Source organism: Callorhinus ursinus, unplaced genomic scaffold (genome assembly GCF_003265705.2).
Source record: "Callorhinus ursinus isolate GAN/ISIS: 27379988/994484 unplaced genomic scaffold, GSC_fseal_2.0 scaffold8, whole genome shotgun sequence".
Lineage (NCBI taxonomy): Eukaryota > Metazoa > Chordata > Mammalia > Carnivora > Otariidae > Callorhinus > Callorhinus ursinus.
This window is the reverse complement of record NW_027397070.1, coordinates 55,863,744-55,884,528: the sequence shown is the minus strand read 5'-3', so window position 1 is coordinate 55,884,528 and position 20,785 is coordinate 55,863,744.

Below are 20,785 nucleotides of genomic sequence, written 5' to 3'. Positions count from 1 at the left end.
AAGGAAGGAAGGAAGGAAGGAAGGAAGGAAGGAAGGAAGGAAGGAAGAAAGAAAGAAAGAAAGAAAGAAAGAAAGAAAGAAAGAAAGAAAGAAAGAAAGAAAGAAAGAAAGAAAGAAAGGAAAGAAAGAAAGAAAGAAAGAAAGATGCCATGGGAGAGGAGAGTGTCTGAGAAGCAAGAGCGTTGATGTGTTTCTCATGTTGATTTGAAATCCAGAAATAGAGTCCTCAAGATAACAAAGATTGCAATGCAAGAGACATGGTTTACAAGAGCCAGAAGATGACAACAGTGAGGAGGGATAGAGGTGGCATGTAGCAAGGAGTGAGAATTTCTCTCTCAGGAGTTAAGTGCCTAGATTAGAGAAAGATAACCCTGAGCTTCCATCTAGAATACATAAGACTCCATTGGATAAAATGCAGGAGAAACAGTGTGGATTCAAAAAGAGTCAGTTTTAGTTGAAATGTGGAGATTCTGGAGAGTTTTCTGGTGGGTGTTTCAAAGATCTGATAAAAGGATTTGGTAGAAAAAGGAGGGGTGGGAATATGCATCAAAGTAAAGAATGCTCAGAGCATCATGGAGCTAAAATTCAGGTAAGTACAGATGTTGGGATGGGCTTACACATTGGGCAAGGATTATGAGGAAATATTTAGTCTTAGTAGTCTCTAGAAACATTAGGTACTCTCGTGGAATTTAGCTGAGATCCGAATGAGAAGGAACCTGATGGCTGTGTTGCTGGACTGAGCATTTATTTCCCTCTTGTTCAATAGTTGGGCGTGGTGGCTATGATGATGGTGGGTAGCAAGAAGCAGTCAAGTTCAGGTCACCCAGCCCTTCCATGTAGAGTAAGACTTATGTGCTAGAGACTGAATGATCCTATGTAATATATATATCCGGCTCTCCTTGATTTGCTTGGTGTCCTGTTAGTACTCCAAGGAGCCTGGGTGGCCTACAGCTGTGTAAAAATGCATTACCACAAACATCCTTCCAGTTCTCTACTTATGTACATTTATAATTAATTTACTTAGGATAAATGTCCAGAAATGAATTCTCAATGTTAAAGGAAATGAATAATTTTAGGGTTTTTGGTGTATATTACAAATTCCCAAACATGAGGTTTCTCCTACTTTCCATTCCCACTTGCAATGAAAGACAGCACTCTCTCCACTCTCTCATCTTCATATGAAGTTGTAAAAGTTTAAAATCACTGCCAATGTAAATGGTAAACCTTGGCATCCTGCTATTAGTTTACTTTGCTTTTTTTAAAGACAATTCATGTTGCTTTTGTCTGTGTAAATCATTCATTTGCATTCTTTGCCCATCCTTCTAGTGAGGCTTCCGTCTTTCTTCCTAAGACCTCTTTATATAAATATCAACACTCTGCCTTCTATATTGCAAATGAATATCTCATTAGCTGTTTACCTATTTTTATGTTTTTTTTTTTAATTTTTCAAAAATTTTTTATAGTTTTCACTAAAAGATAGTTTACATTTGAAACCCATTACATATTTGCTCACTCAACTTCATTCTCAGGCTTTGTTTGGTCTGCGGGGGGTGGAATCTTGCTTTAGAATCTGATCTATAATATAAATGTCAATGCTTCCACTGGCTATTTGTAGAGAATAGCATCAAAAAGGGAGTAGGCAGCTTCTTTCTCAGCAGCCCACAGTTAGCACATCTTTGGATTTTCAAAGTTCAGGGCAGAATCTGGTTTGAGATAATTGTTCTCTGCTTTGAATGTAATAGGTATTTGGTAAAATGTGAACAGTTGTTGACCTTGATAGAAGCCTTTTCACTAGAGCAGTTGACAGAAGCCCATTTGAATGAGAGACAGTGAAAAGCAGCAAGCTCAGGTCAACCGTCCTTCCACACAGGGTAAGCTTCCATGCAAAGTAGGGTTTCCATGCCAGCCCATAAAGACATAGGAAGAAAATATAGCTCTTGAGGAGCTTTCCTGTGAAAAGAAGCTAAGAAATAGCTAGTAGCTGGAGAAGGATGTGTGAACAAGGAAGAGTCTAGATTTGGCCCATGCAGACTCTCAAACCTACACTGTTACATGGTAATCATCCCCAGTTATTTTTAAAAACATGGATTAATAAGATCTCTCTAAATTAAAATATAGCATAAGTTTTGTTCTACCATCAACTACAGGTTAACTTAATGATTTTTCAGCATATACTCAACTGTATCTCAAATATCTTAAAGCCAAGTATTTTCAATTCTTCCATAATCTATTTTTTTTGCAATGTGTCTCCAAAGATTAGTTGACAGCAATGTTAATGATTCACTGCAAGGTTTTTTTGTTTGTTTGTTTTAAATTTTTGCTATAAACCACTGTCTTAAAAATTCTAATGAAATGTAAAAGGTGTGATATTCATTTGTTAAGAGTGCTGCGTTAAGTTTGATCCCTGGCTTCAGGAACTTTTCTTAATAGGAGGAAGAATATATCAACTACTCACATGAAGACACTATGGCTAATAATATCTTCTCATCTTTCTGACAATAATAGTTGGTGTACAATAAATATTTGTTAAATGAATGCAACTGGATCTTCTAAAATGATGCATTTAGACCTCTTCACCCCTTTTTGCAATTGCATTTCCCTGACTTGATCTTACACTATCCAGGTCACTTTGCTTCATTATTGGCTCAGGATTTGTAAATCTCTTCCAGATGACCAGCTTGCTACACTAAAAGCCACTTCAGCAAATCTGCTGTGTACTGTACTAGATATTGTAGACAGGGAGATAAGATCCTGAGCACACATTCTGACTGAAGCATCAGATAAATGAGAAAAGAGAGAGAGAGAGAGAGAGAGAGAGAGAGAGAGAGAGAGAGAAAGAGAGAAATAGATATTGAGATTATTATCATGGTAGGGGAATATTTAAAGTTTGTGGGAAGTGCATGGGTGAGAGGGCTTCAGGAAATGTGTTGATATTGAACCATATGTCCTTAGTATGTTTCGTGTTTATGTATTATGTTTTTGGGTAATCTTGGAACCATTCTGATCTTCTATCCAGATAGATTCCACAAAGCTCCATTCAAGCAGCAACTGGTGAAAACAACCTCAGTTCTGGCCATGTCAGAATTCCTACACCAAATCCATTCCTGCTTTAGTGCCTCACCTTCATTTTTGACCTCTTCACTTACTTTTTTCTTTTCCTGGATTTCCACGGGCTCCTTATACTTAAGGAAGATTCTGACTTAGCAGAATCTTGGTATGCTCTAAAGTGTAAAACAATGTGGTCTTCTCTTTCTCTGCTTCTGACCATTCCAAGGTCTTTCTACAAAAATCCCCCGAGCCCCCAAGCACAAGTCTGGCTTTCACTCATTTGACTGATTCTCCTAATGTACTCTTATGCCCAAACTGAAAAGAAGATCGAACAGTTAGTTATTTGGTCTTCTTTTGATAGTATTTAAAAATAATGAGACACAAATCAGATGAGATTTGATGAGTAGATGCAAGTAAAAGGCATATTTCAAAATTGTACATAATGCTCAGAAGGAGGTGTGCCTGTGCGGGAGGGTGGAGTTGGCACTGTGTGGGTAGCACAGAAAGGAGATAGGCTGCCAAGGATCTAGGAATCAACCTTCTGCTCAGGGAGCCTGGAACTCAGACAGGATCAGACACTAAGCTCATCGATTGCCTGAGCTGAGAGATTCAACATTTGCAAGGAGTTGTGTTGCTTGAACTCTCTTTAACTACTAGGATGACAAGTTCTCTTGCCTCATCTTCACCAGAATGCAGTGAGGGAATTGAGCCATTGATAAGTTCAGTCAAATACTCCACATTCCTTTGGTGTGAAAGATATTGCAGAAACATAATGTTGATAAGGCAATGTGCAAAATAAGGATGTACTTCCGCAACACTGCTTCGGAGTGGAATTGAAAGACTATAATGAAAGTGGAATTTTTTTTTTAATTTTCAAAAAGGAAAAGATTGCTTTTAGTGAAAGACTGAGTCATATTTGTGAATGTAGTTTCGTTCATGTTGGAGGTCTCCAAATGTAAAATAAAATGTTTCCTCGGAAAATCCTAGGCAACTGCTTTTTAGTAAACTTAGTCTTTGCTAATAAAGGTTCATTTCCAGAGTATATTCTACAGACTGAGACAAATCAATTTCCTTTCCAACATGTGCATGCACACACTTTTTTTTTTTTTTTTTTTTTTTTTTTTTTGTGGGCTAAGCCCCTCTCGACTCAGGCTTAATGAATCAACAAGGAGAGAATCTGAGTTCTCACAGTTGCGTGATAAATCCAACACACACCTTGTATTCATGAAAAAGAAATGGTTCTCTCTCCATGTTAGCACCATGTGGCGTTCTTCAATTCTAAAAGGAATTGTGAATTTTGAAAGAACCTCTGTGATAAGGTAACAACTTATAGTGTAACATACTAAAACATATGTTAATCCTTTGTATTTAACAATCTGGCTGTTTAACAAAAAAGAGAAAGAAAAGAAAGAAAGAAAGAAAGAAAGAAAGAAAGAAAGAAAGAAAGAAAGAAGGAAGGAAGGAAGGAAGGAAGGAAGGAAGGAAGGAAGGAAGGAAGGAAGGAAGGAAGGAAAGAAAGAAAGAAAGAAAGAAAGAAAGAAAGAAAGAAAGAAAGAAAGAAAGAAAGAAAGAAGGAAAGAAAGAAAGAAAGAAAAAACTGTTAATTTAACTCTCACCATGGTAAATTCAAGAGAAATGAATTTTCCAAATAAATAAGGCAAATCCTTTTAAAGCAAAAATTAACTAGTCAATATCTTATGTGCCAAACCAGGCACACTTATAATTATTATCTTATTTACAACGTACCACAACCCCCACTAGGTGGGTATAATCATGTGGATGTTATAGTTAAGGAAATCCGGCTCTGATATGTTAAGTGACCCACTATCAGGCAGCTAGCTATTAAACACTAAGTCTTCGGAAGAATTATTAATTATTATTACTATTTTTTTAAGATTTTATTTATCTGACAGAGAGAGACACAGTGAGAGAGGGAACACAAGCAGGAGGAGTGGGAGAGGGAGAAGCAGGCTTCCCACTGAGCAGGGGACCTGATGCTGGGCTCGATCCCAGGACCCTGGGATCATGACCTGAGCCAAAGGCAGATGCTTAGCGACTGAGCCACCCAGGTGCCCCATGGAATTATTAATTATTTTAATGGTATCTTTCAACAATGCATTTTACACTTTAATTTCATTAAAAGAGATGGTAAATATAATTTAACTTGTTTTTGATGACTCAACCCATCACTTCAAAAAGCAGTTTTTATGGTGTCCCAATGTGCTGATACACAGAGGAAAGGGGTGTGTTACAGGTAAATGCCTGGTTTCATTTTGAAATTCTAATAATTTTAATGTGTTTTCCCTTTCTTCTTCTTCTATTAGATGATTAGCTGCCACTTTGTTTTGCTCTCAAAACATTGGCCACTAGCAATAAAATCTACCTTGCCTAAAATTTTTTAATAATCTCTCACGTAGTAGGACATTAGGTGAATAAATGCATAGCATTGTTTATCAGAAACAAGGGCAAAAGATCCTGAGTCAGCAAGAGGACAGAAGTCTCCTTTCCACAAATGCATGAAGGTTTTGCATTGCTATGAATACCCTCAGAGATCTGTTTCTTTACTTCCTAATTCAATTTTGCCAAATGTGGCCTCTGGATAAATTAGGTTTCATAGACCAGCTCAAATCATTCCTCTTTCACTTAGCCTTCCAATCTCTTTCTCACTCTGTCTTTCTTTTTCTCTTTCTCTCCTTCCTTCACTTCCTCCCTCTATCTTTTTTTTTCCTTTATCTTTTATATTTTGCACATACATTTCAGTAAGCATCTCACTTCCTTTTCTTTGAGCCCCAGAATGGTAGATTGTTTTGTTTATCTTGTATTTGCCTTATAACTAACACTCAATAAATGTGAATTCTATTAAATTTTCAGTGTCCTTATATTTCTGAACTTTTGCAAGGATATCGTTGAAGTCAAAGAAGGCAATTCTATCTCCCTCAGTAAAATAATAATGCTTATGATCTATTAGGTTTCTATGTACTACATACATCTCATTTAATCTGCACAATAGAATAGCAAGGTGGGCACTGTTATTACCATTTTAGAGGTGAGGAGGATAACTCAAAGAAGTTAATTAAGTTGTCAGATTTTTTTTAATAGCTTATATGGGCTGGGCAGGGTTGTTGAGTTTATGATTATTTTCCTGTGCCAGACTATACACATAGACATACACACTCCCCGCCCAAACGTGAATGCACATGCATACCTATGATGAAACATTATATATGTATATAATATATATTATGCTTTTATAATATGTTTATGTTTGAAATAGAAATATATGTGTTTATGATTTTTGGTAGAAAAGGAAAGGAAAGGAAAGGAAAGGATTATAGCCCTACACATAGTCTTGAAGACAGGTTAGAGACATAGCTTCCCTTACAGTAGCTTCAGTTTCCAGGGTGGCAGAGGATAGACTACTGGGCATGTATGTGTCTTCAAAGAATAATGAATCTCTCTGAAGCATACCCTCTCTGAAAAGAGCAATTCAGCCCATCTCCAAAAGGTGTTCTGGACTTCATCCTTGAAAATCAGATGACTGACGATGAAGTGAGAGGGAATGAGAAAGAGAATGATATTTCAAATTGGACTTTGACCTTATTAATGAGATGCTCTTTTAGAAGACAGTCTCTTTCCTCTCCTCCCTGCCCTTACGGTACCTTCCCCCTCCAAGTCCTTCATCTCCTCTCCCACTGCTCCTTCTTCTTCATTTCTGGATGATTTTCTGGGTCTTCTAATCCAGTGATCATCATGGAGGTTTAGAGGGGAATAATGTATAGAGAAACCTCAGGTTTGCTATAACCTTGTAGAGAAATGTGTCATCCCAACCAAAATCTCAAGTTAGATGAAACTTAGAGACAACAAAATCCTCTGAGATTTTTCTGAACACATAGAATCAAGTCTGCTAGGTGTAGGTAACAGATTAGATGCAAGTTCAATGTCTGCTGGGGAGAAAGTATACCTGCTGAATATCAACGAAGTCAGGGTCTTCTCTCCACTCCCCTTGCTCCTGCCTTGGTGCAGACCCTCATCACCATCCTTCATCCAAATGAATATACCTGTGTCACCTAGGTTCCTCCTTCTATCCTTATGCCTCCTTTCAAACTATTCTCAAACTTAATGGCTTCCAAATCTATTTTGAGCACTCAATTTATCAGTTAAAATCTGCATGTACATTCACATATGTATACACTCATTTATAATTAAATATATACTACTGTATTTATTATAGAATATTTGAAAAAATAGACATTTTAAAAAGAACACTATAAATAAATATAAATTGAAGTTCTAAAATTTTCTTCCCATACCCCAAGCACGTGCCCCACTTTGAGACCCCTTATCTGCATTCTTCCAAAATGGTCTTTCTGGTGTCTTCAAAGCCCTTTCCTGGCATCTTAAGTCTATGAAATAATATCTCAGTCTTTAATATGCTTGTGGTGTCCTTTCACTGTATGGCATTTGATATCTGTCAGGCATCATCTTGGTTTATTTTCTCCTCTACTTGATGTTTTACAAGTGCACAATTATTTGTTTTTTTTTAATCGTGAAATTACATGTACCCATATATTTTAAACTTTTTCCTGTGCACTGCATGTTCTTCCTTCCTCTTCTTCATTAACAAAAATAATAACAATAAAAGCAACATTTAATCTTAGATAATGAGTCACGCTTTGCAGGAAGTCTTCCCTTAGCAGCCCTGTGTCTCTGTGTTAACCATGTCCTTTACACCATTGGTTCCCAAAATGAGGAAGATGCTCACCAGGTGAGGAAGGTAATCAATTTGGATGTGAAAAAAAATAGAACTTTATGTTGATTGTTATCTCATCTTTTTAATTTTATAAAGTATTTCACTATAGAAATAAATATGTGTATATTTACATATATGCTATATATGTACTTCATATATAAATATTGTGTGTATATGTATATATATATATTTCCACATCATTAATTTTATATATATTAAGGATACACTCAACTTATAAACTTTTATTGTTGTTCTTATTTTACAGAAGAATAACTTATTAATTTATAGGTACACATTTTCCAGTTCTTGTTTTTAAATTTTTGTGGCCCCAGAAACCAAAGCACTGCTTGGCAGGGTATATATTTAATATATATGTGTTGACTCAAAATAAGAAGGCATAGTTTAATGTGTTATGTCTCATTGTTCTCTATCACATATTTATTATGCCAACAATCTTAGTCGAACAAATGTAATATCTTTGAGGGCCTGTTGATATAGAATATAACCGATATATAACTTTTCCCCCTAGAATCACTGCAGAATTGGAAACACACCTAAATTAATGATACATCTAAGTTACTAAGGAGTGACTCAGAAAATAGGGTAAATATGACTTAATCTCTAAAATATTATTTACATTTTTTTGTGTTCTCTTATCCATATCATTTTTTTTTATTCCTGTTAAAGAATCAGATAAATGTTAGGAATGCATTTATACCAAAGGACCCATCTGGCCTGTTGGAAATGAAAGTTTAAAAGCAGCTTTTTCTGGAACTTTAATTTGCTTAAAAAAATCAATATGATAATACAAGATACTTGGGCTTTAAGGGACTGAGTTAGAACTTTATCATCCCTCACATTTCTTCTTATTCTCAAATTTATTAGTGGAGGGAGGTTGTGATTGAATTTCACCTATAAGGATTATAATGGAACACATGGAAATTTGTAAAAATTGGGTTTTTAACCTCTTATGAAACAAAGTAAAATATTGTTTTTATTCTTGCTATTCTAGAGAGTATCCATTGCAGTATAATGCAATTGAGAATTTGGGTAGCAGGTATCCCTAAACAACTATCCCCTTTGTTTCTTTGTATTTGTTTTTGTTTGTTTGTTTGTTTTAAGATTTTATTTATTTGAGAGAGAGAATGAGATAGAGAGAGAGCATGAGAGGGGGTAGGGTCAAAGGGAGAAGCAGACTCCCCGAGCAGGGGGCCCGATGAGGGACTCGATCCCCAGACTCCAGGATCATGACCTGAGCCAAGGCAGTTGCCCAACCAACTGAGCTGTCCAGGCGCCCCTCTTTGTTTGTTTGTTTTTTTTTTCCCTTTGTTTCTTTGACCTTGAATTTAAGTATTCTGTACTATTTTAATTTGACATTGTTAAAGAAAAATCTAGTAAAGTGAGGAATAAAATGAGCAAGTTAAAGAAATCCAGTACTATGGATTATGTTCCTTTTCAAAAAATTTTGCATACAAGTGCAGAACACAGATCTTTTTTAAAATATATAGTGATCCTTCTCCAATGCTGTAAGAATAAAGGTTTCGAACTTCCAGTGTTCTTGATATGATGGGAATGAAATTCCCTATTTCTAATACTAGTACATTTGTTCACCTGCATGAAGATTTGCTCCTTCCTTCCTACCTACCATGAATATAAGCATTAAGTGTTACTTATACCAACAGACTGACAACACATTTTCCAAGCTCAGGTTGTAAGAAAAATCATTTTTCTCTTCACTGGGGAAAGATAGCTGGCTTATTAAGTATCTTCTTGTGATTTCATTTTGGTCTTTCACATAGGAAAAAATATATGACTTGAACAATTAATTCATTGATTTAAATAATCATTTCCCCTTACTTATGCTGGTGTTTTTTAGTACAGGAAAAAAAATTATAAAGCATTTATAATATATTCTTAAATAAGATTTGATTTTCTCAGGTAAATCATAGAAAGTTATCAAACACATGGATAAAATATAAAAAAGTTGATTTGTAAAGCATGGTTTGGCAGCCCTTCCTTCAGGGGACTAATTGTATTACTAAGACAACTAACTTGATATAGCATTACACTGGAAATTTATATTATACTAGGTATTTATGAGATATGGGGTATGGACATCTTGAATTTTATCTGAAAAATTTCATTTCCTGAGGTTCCATCAGTATTCTAGATTAAAGTAGCCAAATTTAGAAAAAAGAAGAAAAAAAGAAAATGCAGGACTCCTACTTAAATTTGAATGTCAGATAAACAATAAATACTTTTTTTTTTAGCTTAAGTATGTCTTATGCAATATTTAGAAAATACTTTTAAAATATTTAATATTTTTTGCTCTTTCTAATATCCCTATTTTGTAGGCCCTATATCTTCATTTGTTATTTTTTCCTCCCTCATTTTGATAAAAATCCTACTCTTGATATATCCTATGAAAAGGAGCATTGAAAATTAAATCTTTTTACTTTTTCCATGTCTGAATATGCCATTTAATTAGCCATACTTGCTTAATAACTGGTTTAGATTGAAATTTCTCAGTTGAAAGTCATTCTCCTATTAAGGAGGGCACGTATTGCATGGAGCACTGGGTGTTATACGCAAACAATGAATCATGGAACACTACATCAAAAACTAATGATGTACTGTATGGTGACTAACACAACATAATAAAATAAAATTAAAAAGAAAAAAGAAAACTACAAAAAAAAGAAAGTCATTCTCCGAGACTTTAAAGGCATTACCCATTGTCTTCTTAATTCCAAAGTAGCTGCTGTCCAAAGCTGTTATGATTTTGTCATTGAGTAGAAAACATGTGTATGTGAATATCTCAAGAGCCCTTAATCTTGAAAAAGTTGGACATTCAAATTTTATGATCATCCATTTGGAAAATATAGAACCAGGAAAATATGGAGTTACTAAGTTATAAAGTTGAGTATGAACTTTGGTGAGATTCTTATAGATATGGTCAAGGGTATCTGAGGAAGAAAGAAGAAAGAGAAGAGCAATAAAATAAAAGAACCAGATTATTGGCTTTGAAACAAACAAAGAAGAGAAAAGTTTCAGAAAGATTAGTGTTGTGAGCAGTGCTACAAGGAGGCGCCTGGGTGGCTCAGTCGTTAAGCGTCTGCCTTCGGCTCAGGTCATGATCCCAGGGTCCTGGGATCGAGTCCCACATCGGGCTCCCTGCTCAGCGGGAAGCCTGCTTCTCCCTCTCCCACTCCCCCTGCTTGTGTTCCTGCTCTCACTGTCTCTCTCTGTAAAATAAATAAAATAAAAAAAAGAGCATTTAATGTATTCTGTCACCAGTAAGATATTAATAACACCATTGATAGTAACTGGGATAATATTGTGAATTGAAGGTCTCTGTAAAGAATCTGAAACATCCCTGTACTGAGCCTCAAAAGAATTGAATTCTAGCTACTAAATTTCTGGATGCCCTCGGGCAAATCATAAATCTCTGATCTTCTGCAGCTTATCTGTAATCTGAGTAGATTGCACTCCATGACTTCAGAGGTCCCTTTGATTTTTAACATTGTATGTCTTGCATTTTGTGCATCTGAGGTGCATTTACGTGCAGGAGCACATTTGAGTCTTTAAACAGTCCTACAAGGACAATACAACAGGAAGTTATTCCTTTACTTTCTTATATTATCCATCCTTCCCTTTCTTAATCATTCTGTGGATAACAGACCAAATAAATGGAGTCAAATGATTCTTTCGAAACAGAGCCATATTTAGAACACAGGGGTCTCATCCAGGCTAGTCATAGGTGCTTTTCACTATGTGACACGAAGTGCCTGGCACACAACATATTGATATGCATTCAAAGCAAATTCATCAATGTTTCTTCCAAAGCCTAAATCTGCATCCATTGATTATCAAAGGGTAGTTCATGATTTCATGAGACCAGAAAAAACTTTTAATAAACTGATGTGAACTGTTAAAGCCCTGTCTTCTGGGTTTATAGTCAAATGATGAACAGTACTGACAGAGTGCTTAATTGAAAGGTACAGTTTGTCTCAAGCTGCTCAGTTTTCACTTACTATTCCTCCTTAATTAGAAATTACTAGATTAATTTTAGCATTATCAGTTCGGTTCACTGTGGCTTTGTTAACCTAAGAGAACACAATGATGCATACTCTTTGCTTCCAAAGAATTTCTGCCTGTAATCTTCCAATATCTAAATGTTAAGATGTGTATACATTGTGGTTCAAATGTGAATCCTACATAGGGTTATTGCAAAAGCAGATAGATAGAAAAATGTTGACTATTTATTTTCTTTTTAGATACTAGAGTAACCAATCTGAGTTGCATTCCACCACATTCTACTTTGAATATTTTTTGGATGAGGCAAAACACAAATCAAAATATTTTGTTCCTGGGTGCCCGGGTGGCTCAGTTGGTTGAGCGACTGCCTTCTGCTCAGGTCATGATCCTGGAGTCCTTGGATCGAGTCCTGCATTGGGTTTCCTGCTCGGTGAGGAGTCTGCTTCACCCTCTGACCCTTCCCCCTCTCAGGTACTCTCTCTCTCTCTCACATTCTCACTCTCTCAAATAAATAAATAAATAAAATACTTAAAAAAATGTTTTGTTCCTTATGGCACATAGAACTGCTAGGAACTTCGGTTGGCAATAGCTTTACTTGTCAGTCAATACAGATATGTGTTGGAGAATACAATGCCAAACAACAGTGAGTTGCCATAGTACTTTAGATGGAAGACCATCCTGTTTTTGTTTTTGTTTGTTTGTTTCAGTTAGATTAAGCCAGTTGTACTGAAAATAATAAAAATCTAATAATTGACTGTCATTTGATACAGACTCATTCAAATATTATATGTATTTATTTAATTTAGGATTTTGATTTACTATTGTCTAATTGTAAGTTTATAAGATAATAGTTTATAAGATAGATACATGATAGTAGCAGACAGTGGAGCATTCTTGGTTGTTATATCCTAGAGCTCATTACATCTAAGTGTAAAATGTCAGCTACCAACCTCTGCATATGCTCTAATAGTCAAATCTTTCTCTGGCCCAAAGCAGACAACTCCATTTGTTTATAGACTCAGCTAACCAATCGTAATTTATTGGATTCTTCCAAATCTAGATTACTAGGGAATAACAGAAATTGAGCCCTTATACTGGGGCACTATTCAGCATTATGGAGAGATAAAACTAAAAAAAAAAAATCAGCAGTTTATCTATATCCCAAAAGGATATAGCAATGCCTTTGTCTTATATTTAGAAACTTTTACTATAATTAACAGCTTATTCTCCACACCCTGTCCCAACTTCCAAAATAAAAATAAAGCACAGAGACCCTCTAAGCTGAATATAATCCTACTTTGTAGGCTGACATATTATATCATAAGAGTTTATGGAGGAATGAGAGCTTTTCAATTTTCTGTAACCAGACATTTGGTTTAATCTAGTCCAGTAAGCAGGCTGTGGGCTAAATGTTCATTGACCATCAGCCATGACTTTGACCTCTAGATCAAAGAGAAGATCAGGGTGCCTGGGTGGCTCAGTTGGTTAAGCGACTGCCTTCGGCTCAGGTCATGATCCTGGAGTCCCGGGATCGAGTCCCACATCGGGCTCCCTGCTCAGCAGGGAGTCTGCTTCTCCCTCTGACCCTCTTCCCTCTTGTGCTCTCTGTCTCTCATTCTCTCCCTCTCAAGTAAATAAATAAAATCTTAAAAAAAAAAAAAGAGAAGATCAGCATGCAGAGAAGTTCCAAATCTTATATACATCATCTTACATATTGAGCAAATTAGGAGTTCATTCATCTTCTCAGAAGTCCATAGCTACAATATTTCTCCATATCTTTTACTGGGTTCACCTGAAATAAAAAAGCTTTTGTATTTAACATATTTCTGTTTTATTTTGTTTTAATTGATCAGGATCTTTGTTTGGAGCTCAAGAATCGTAGTATTTCATTTCTCTGTTTACATCCAAGAATGCAATGAATAAATTGACTTCCAAATTCTTTGGTTCCTGAAAAAGAAATGCTTACACTTAATAAAAGAGGTAATTTTTGAATAAATAAATAAACTGCATAAATCATGAAGTTATCCCTTCTGATCATTTTTCTGGGCTTTATTTGAACACATCCCACATCTTTAAAATAATTAGTAGGATTGGTTGTCTGTGATCGATTGTTATTAGCAGCGATGTTTCATCACATAAGAGTTTCGACTAAGGGTATTTATTATAAACTGCCATTCAGTTTCAGAACTCTAAAATAACTCACTTATATGCTTTTATTGATCAAATGAGGTATACGTAGCATATTTCAACATCAGTAATGCCTTATATTTTCTGAGAGTTTTACAGTTTATAAAGCATTTTTATGTGCATTAACTCATCAGATTGATGCTGACATATCTCACATCTTTAACAGATATGGAATTCCTTTTAACAGAAAAGTTGAAAATAGGGTGTGAAGTTGAATTTAGAAACTAAGAAGAGAAAAGCTGGCAGAAGATTTTCTAGAATAAATGCAGAGTCAGCTACAGCTGAAGGGCAGACAAAGCGGGAGGGACCTAGTCCAAGAACTAACATGGGAACCAGAATCTAAGGCGTCATCTGAGGGCAAAGCTGACAATGTTCAAAGATGAGGCAAGGCTGACTCTCCCACTCATTAGCCACAGGACTCCGGACTCCCGGCTTAAACTGTTGAGACCTCAGTGTGCTCATTTGCAAAATGCCAGTGATAACAAACATGTTTATCTCATGGAATTGCTGTCAGTGTGCTTGAGGAAAGAGTAATTAAAAGAAAATAACCACTGGCATTATAGTTTCTCTATGGAAAGACTGACCTGGGTATAGAGAAAGTCCTTAAATGGCTGTTTTCACGCTAGCTGATGGAGTCCTCAGGGAATGATCTAGAATCAGATGGTCAAACAAGAGAGAGCTCCATGGCTTTAAAAGTGACTTTAACAGTCTTTGGGGATAAAGGTTAGAGATAAGAGAGAAGAGCAGAGGGCGCCTGGGTGGCTCAGTTGGTTAAGCGACTGCCTTCGGCTCAGGTCATGATCCTGGAGTCCCGGGATCGAGTCCCGCATCGGGCTTCCTGCTCAGCAGGGAGTCTGCTTCTCCCTCTGACCCTCTTCCCTCTCGTGCTTTCTATCTCTCATTCTCTCTCTCTCTCAAATAAATAAATAAAATCTTAAAAAAAAAAAAAAGAGAGACGAGCAGAGGTTATTCCCCCCCCCCCCACCAGAGGCTAAAGAAGAAAGAGAGGAAGGGTAAGAACCACAGTGAGGCTGAGGCTGAAGAAAAAGGCAGCCCTGAGATACTCTGGTGGTAATACTGTTGAAGGATTTCTAGAAAATGGTGTAAAATATTAGATTTTAAACTATTTATGGCACAGCAATTTAAAGCTCTTATGTTGTCTTGCTCTCAGGAATCTGATATACACATTTCTGTTTATAGAGGTGTCCTATTTGGGACATAAAGGAGTCAGAAGAATTTTTAATATGGGTTTATGCATGAAAACACTGGAATAATATATTAGCAAAGTAATTTTCAGCTAGACATGAGTTTGAGGGAGAAAAGCTCCTCTAAGAATTTTGTAGTTGTTCCCAAAGATGCTGCGTCATCTACTGGAAGTAGGATGAGTTTTAACATAAGACTAATTTTGACTCAGAAATACCTCAGTGAGCATCTTGGTTAATTGATATCAATGATATGAAGTTTTTCACTTCCTCTGGCTTTTAAAAATGATAGTGATCATCATAAAAGTTTTATATTTGAGAACTGATTTCTTTATACTGAAAGCATTTTGTTTTGCAGTAAATTAAGGTAGTAACCGTTCTGAAAAGTCAGGTCCCCAAAACTAACATTTAATACTCATGACAACTCGGGGCGCCTGGGTGGCTCAGTCGTTAACCGTCTGCCTTCGGCTCAGGTCGTGATCCCGGGGTCCTGGGATCAAGCCCCGCATCGTGCTCCCTTCTCGGTGGGAAGCCTGCTTCTCCCTCTCCCACTCCCCCCTGCTTGTGTTCCCTCTCTCGCTGTGTCTCTCTCTGTCAAATAAATAAATAAAATCTTTAAAAAAAATACGACAACTCTGTAATATAGGTATTTTGTGCCTATGTTTTATAAAGCAAAGTGATTCTTCGGAATCTCAGATCTTAGGTAGCAGAACCAAACTAGATTGAGGTCTCCTAATTCTTAGTTTTTCTTGTATGTTAGGTATTTCCTCAAAAATATCTTGTAATGAATAGGTTACCATATTCATCTCTAGAAGCTAAACAGTCATAATAATGTAGGAATTTAGCTAACTGATATAAAGGCAGTATGCTGTAGTTTTATTTGTGCCAATGCAGAAATATAAAATAAAGACAATGTTTAATAACCAGACAATAACTTTCACAGTACTAGTTAACTACAGGTTAATTAAAAAAAAAATGAAACCAGTTAGGTGGTAGCCATAATCCACACTGACAGTGAAGTTTATACTGGTGAGAGGTTCTGAGACTATTTGCTTGTATAATCCTATGTCTTAGGGAAAGAAGGATTCTCTGTGGCTTTTATTGGACTTCCCTTTTTAAAAACATTACATTTCCTCAAATTGGTTGAAATTGCCTCATTAAGGTACTAGAACCTCAGAATCTCTAGGGGTCATTCAGTCTTAACAACGTATCATTATTTTATTAAAGTAATATCTAAGAGAATGTTGGATAGCTTTTCAGTTATTTGCTTTTTGAAAAATGGAAAACATGAAATTCAAACATGAATTCAAATGTTTATTTTCAAAATAATTAGCTTAAACAAAAATAACTTCATTAGAAGCATGGAATGCTATTCTAGTGGCTTTATGTAGTTGTACCACATAAAATTGCCTTTCATTTCAGCCATCATTTTGTTCATTTAAGTTTATTATTATTTTTTGCTTGTAGAATTCATGAATTTGATCTTTCTTCCAACTGTGAGTTAGGACCTATCTGTTAAACTCATTGTCTCAGCTCAAAATCGGAATGATATTCCTGTGTTATTTTGCATTCAAGACTCGCAAGAACCAGGCTGCATTAAAAAGTGCATAGCAGTGTAAAACTAAGACATAATAATTATGCTGCTAATAATGACACATGCAATAATACTATTAATGGCATATGCATGGTAGCGTTTGGAAGCAACAGTCCAGATGTGAAAAAGCAGATAGCATGACTTTTTAACCTTGCGATGATTAGCAAATGAGAAGACAAAATCCTTCACAAGCTGCAAGCTCAGATCTTTAAATGGAGAACCATTTATGTGGCATCAAGTGATGACTGTGGTTTTTGCTTTTTACTGGGAAGGATGAAAGGGTTGTGCTTAGCTTGTTGATTAAGTCAACAAAGTAACCTGCCTCTTAGAATTCAAAACACTCAAATATAAGCAGTCTCACACTCATCCCTAAATATCCAGAATCAATTCTTTATGGAGGAAAAAAAGAGTATATTTTTGTTGTTTTTTGTTTATGAGCATTAAGTAACGATTAAGTGGAATAAGGAAGCACTATTTTGACAAATAATAGACTAGATGCTTAATTTTGATGCTTTTTGCAATAAGCCGCATTCACATTATAATTTTTGTTTCCATGTTCTCTGTTACACTGGATTCTAGAGTGTTTAAATGAGGCTAATGTAGACTAATTTCCCTGCAGGGGTTTGTGGCTTTGGCTAAATTCCCAATGGGACATACTTTATCTAATTATATGTATTTCTTTTGCATTTAAAGAAAACATGGAATCTTTCACTTCCTGTTTTGTTGTACTGCAACACTCTGAACAGCCGTAGAAGGCCTACTTAGAGCGGGCTGGTTTTGATGCATGTGAGCTAATACCCGTAATCATAGGCGTTCTGAGACTTTTCAGCATAAGATGCAATTATTGAGGTTGATTTGAAATGAAAATCATGAAAAATATTTTAAGCACACTGTGTGATTTCTCAGAATTGAGAATAAAGCTAGTACATAAATTCCAAAACCTACTGGAAAAAAATAAAGGAGAATATATCTTTTAACTATTATCCTAAAATAATTATAAAGACAACCACAAAAATTACAAAACCTCAGCTCTCTTTATGCTTTGCATATAAGACATAAAAGAGGCTGAATTTCTGGTGAGGTTGGATTTTGCCTACTTTGTAGACAAAAAAAAGAGAGAGAGAGGAAAGGAAAAAATAATTTACATATTTGAGATTTTCTAAAATGTATTTTGTAGTATTCTTTCTTAATTTATATTTATTAACATTGCATTCTGCTATAATACCAATGCCCATGAAGGCTTGTATGTTGTTTTTTCCCCTGGGCTCAGTCATTCAAAAAACACATGTTAGTTAAATGCTTTGCCCTCAGCATGGGAATATAATGGGGACCCAGGTAACATGGATTCACCCTCATGATCCTACAGCCTAGTAGGAGGATGGACATTCATCATATAAATTTAGTAACCATTTATCTTTAGTAATCACATATATGATTAATAACAAAGAAACAAAAAGGTTTTATTTCTCTGCTTTTGAAATAGCTTGTCCATTATTCACGTTTTTCTGTTTTTTTCTTTCCTGCCTATAGTGCCCCTTTTTCCTCTGAATTTTAAGATCGAATTCTTCGACGCTTAGACATTGAAAAGTAGACAAAGGAGCTGGGCATGTTTTGCTAGGCAATGAAAGTAAAACACAAACCTGATTGTGTTACTGTCATATATAACAACACTCAGGAGTTTTCCATTATTCTCAGCATATATATATTTAAAAATTCTTAATATAGATCATAAGGCCCTTCATGATGTGGGCCCAGCTTCTTCTTCCAGAATCGGTTTTCAAAATTTCTTATATTCTGTGCTTCCATTTTACTGACTCGCTTTCATCCACTAGTGTGCTTTGCTCTCGTCATTTAATGATCTTTGACCATAATCTTCTTTTGCTGAAATTCTCCATTGTTCCACAGCCAAACCCTCTCCTAACCTTACGAGTTCTCTCTTCTCTTTCCTGACTTTCTGTTTCCTTTATCCTTCATATCCTCAGATCACGATCTTAAAGTCACATTTTTCATAAAGCCTTTGACTCAGCCCCCATTGTTCATGTCCAGTTAGCTGGTCCTCCTGTGTGTTTCCTTGCACCCTATTACTGAGCTCTCATGGTCTCTTTAACTTACATAGCACTCTTTCAACTACTAGGTTGAAAATTATATGGAGAGAAGTACCAAATCTTGTTCAAAAAACTACCTCCATCCCTTGCCATGTGCTTATTAATAATGGCACTCAATTACTGCTTATAGAATTGAAATGTCAGAACATCTCAGATGATATTATCTTATTTATAATTATATATTCCACAGCCAAGCAGGGGGTGGATATTCAATTAATATTTACTGAAGGTATGAATATGCAAGTCTATTGGGAGTAAGAGCCTTGGAAGTTCTCTTTGAATAGTTTAAAAAGAAATTTGGTGCCTCTTCTTATGTGGTGGTCAGCAACTTGGGTACATTTCTTATATATCTCTGCATTTTAGACTGTGTCATATTATAGGTGGGGAAGAAAGAGGCTATAGGAAGGAAACTTAATTTTTTGCATACTTACTAATGACACATATTTGATGTGTGTTTTTACAGATTTTAAGCTTGTATAATCTTCAGAACAGCCCTGTGAGGTAGGAACTCAGTTTTACAGTTGAAGATATTAGGGACCATTTAGGTTAAATGGCATAGCTGGGATTCTCATCCATGTTCTCTCACAAAAAATGCAGAACCTCTTTCTGCTATGTCAAACTGTTGGCTAACCATGCTTTTTAAAGACAAAACCATTTGGCAACAATGGGGGTTAATTTCCTTTAAGAAGGTTTGTGATCAGAGAATAGTCTTAAGAGTAAAACTTAATGATGTAATTTAGTGTACCCTGATGGTCTTAGTCCATTCAGACTATTATAACAAAATACCATAGACTGGATGGCTTACGAACAAAATTATGTCTCATAGTTCTGATGACTGGGTAGTCCAAGATCAAGGTGCCAGCAGATTTGGTATCTGGAGAGGGCCTGTTTCCTGATTCACCCATGACTGTCTTCTTGTTATAACCTCACATGACAGAAGGAACAAGAGAGTTCTCTGTGGTTTTCTCTGTAAGGGTAATAATCCCATTCATTAGGGCCTTGCTCTCACGACCTAATCACTTCCCCAATGCCTCACTCCCAAATATCACCTTATTAGGAGTCAGGATTCAACACATGGATTTTGAGGAGACCCAAACCCTCAGTCTATGGCAGTGGTCATTTGAGAAGTTATGATGGAGATTGCTTCGTGATGGGTAGCACAGGTCCAGGGAGCTCTAACTTATCACAACATGAAAAGAACACGGAATTCAGAGTTGGAAAACAAACCTACCAGTCTCAGCTGTACCTGTCATAGTAAATTCCATAAGCTCTTTTCCTTAGTTTCTTCAGCAATTATTATTAATGATCTTAGGGTGTGTGTGTGGCCCAAGTGAGTTCCTGGTAGGTAGGAGCTGAAGGAAACTCATGTGAGTATCCCCAGGGCTTAACACATTGTCTGGCCCCTACATCATGCCTAATTTCTGTTGAATGAAGTACAATTCCGAAAAGTCAAATCCTCACAGAAGCTATCCTCCATGTCCTGATTATATAGGCAGGTGCTCTGATCCCAGATTTCTACTTGGAGAAGCAGAGAAACTGTGAGTTAAGTGACTTTGTTAAAGCCTAGAGCTTTCACCAGGGCAGGTTGCATTCCCCAATAAATTTTGCATATTTTCCCAAGATCTCCCCACTGTACTTAAAAGAAAATGGTTTCTAGACTGATACATTAAAAAATGCATTTTATTTGGAACAGAAATAATAAAAGCATAGTTGGTTTGTATTACTTCACTTGGGGGTATGTATGTTTTAAAGACTCCGCCATTTTCAAAGAAAGAAAGAAAGAAAGAAAGAAAAATAAGAAAGAAAGAAAGAAGGAAAGAAAGGAAGGAAGGAAGGAAGGAAGGAAGGAAGGAAGGAAGGA